Source organism: Rhipicephalus sanguineus, chromosome 7 (assembly GCF_013339695.2).
Source record: "Rhipicephalus sanguineus isolate Rsan-2018 chromosome 7, BIME_Rsan_1.4, whole genome shotgun sequence".
Taxonomy (NCBI): Eukaryota; Metazoa; Arthropoda; class Arachnida; order Ixodida; family Ixodidae; genus Rhipicephalus; species Rhipicephalus sanguineus.
Window position 1 is genome coordinate 130,651,602 of NC_051182.1, and position 1,353 is coordinate 130,652,954.

The window sequence follows — 1,353 nt, forward strand, 5'->3', positions numbered from 1 at the left end:
TTCAAAGAAAGAACCAGTGTTTCTAGAAGAAAATACTCCATGGATTTGCATGAAGATCAACGGGAAATGGCGAAGCGGCTGCGTTAACCGAGAGATGTAGAACAGTTTAGTGGCAACGCAAAACAGCAGCGCACTTCGCCTTTCCGCGACACGCTAAAGATTCATGCGGGCTAGTACACGATGGCATGCAACGGAAAAGAAAGATGTCGTCATACTTGCCTTGCGAGAAAGGCTTGCAGGAGAGCCCAGAACTTGTGCTGAGTTGAACGGAATCCAGCCGCACGTGCAGCGAGCGGAGGGGGAGACGGGAAGGCGCCTCAGGCAAAGCACAAACGCAGCTATCCTGACGAGACGCGCGATCCAGACAGGCCGTTGTCTCGCGAGCTCGATGCCCGCGTCGCGCTCGGGCGGTTCCATTCTGAGCTAGGGGTGACGGCGGAAATGCCGTCGCGTCTGTAGCGCTTGTCTTGCGGGGGCGGCCAGTGTCTTGCACCATTGGCGTGGACGCAAAGGGGGGAAGGGTTCAAACCCCTGCCACGAAATTTGTTCGAAGTTTACGTGTCTGTACAATAAAACTTCTTTATTTCCAAACCTGTTAATCGGATAATTCGGACATGTTCTCTCCTCGCGGTGAACGTATGTATTGTGTTAATGCAGGGGTATCAATTTCATTCCCGCAAGGGCAGGGACAGTGAAGAAAGTTCAAGCGCGGAAGGGGTGGGGAGTGATATGAACAAGATGTCCCCTCACGCTGCCATTTCAAAGTGCTCATTTCCAGTATATCATATATAGGTTATTTGAGAACAGAATTTTTGGCGCCCGGATTCGAGAAACATGTCGATACTGATCTCCAGCATGACACAAATGTGGACGCCGATTCTCAGACCTAGAGATTTTGTTCCGCGGCAATGTTTTATTGCGATAGCAATTATATGGACAGTCTCGGCTGGTTTTTGTCCGTCCCCGTAGCCGCCGCCGTCATGCACCGTATATGTATAAGTATGTATAAATATATATATATATATAAAAGCCCCCCTCCCCCCAAAAAGATGGTTCAGAAAAATGCTTCCGAAGCGCGGAATCGAACCAGAGACATCCCGCTCCGCAGCGCCTGGCGCTAACCACTACGCTACGAAACGCAGATGACGTAGATCCTCTAGGTAGCTAACGGCGAGCGTTATATACACACCCTTTACCGCTGGCCGGACTCCGCGACGGCAGGCGCTTATAAGCGTTTCTTCATTACCGGCGAGATGGCGCGAGGAGCGCAACGGCGCATTTAAAAGTCGTCGGCCAGCTCGCTCGCTTCTTCTAATATTTGCGCAGGGAGAACCTTGCCCTTCCGCTGTCTGC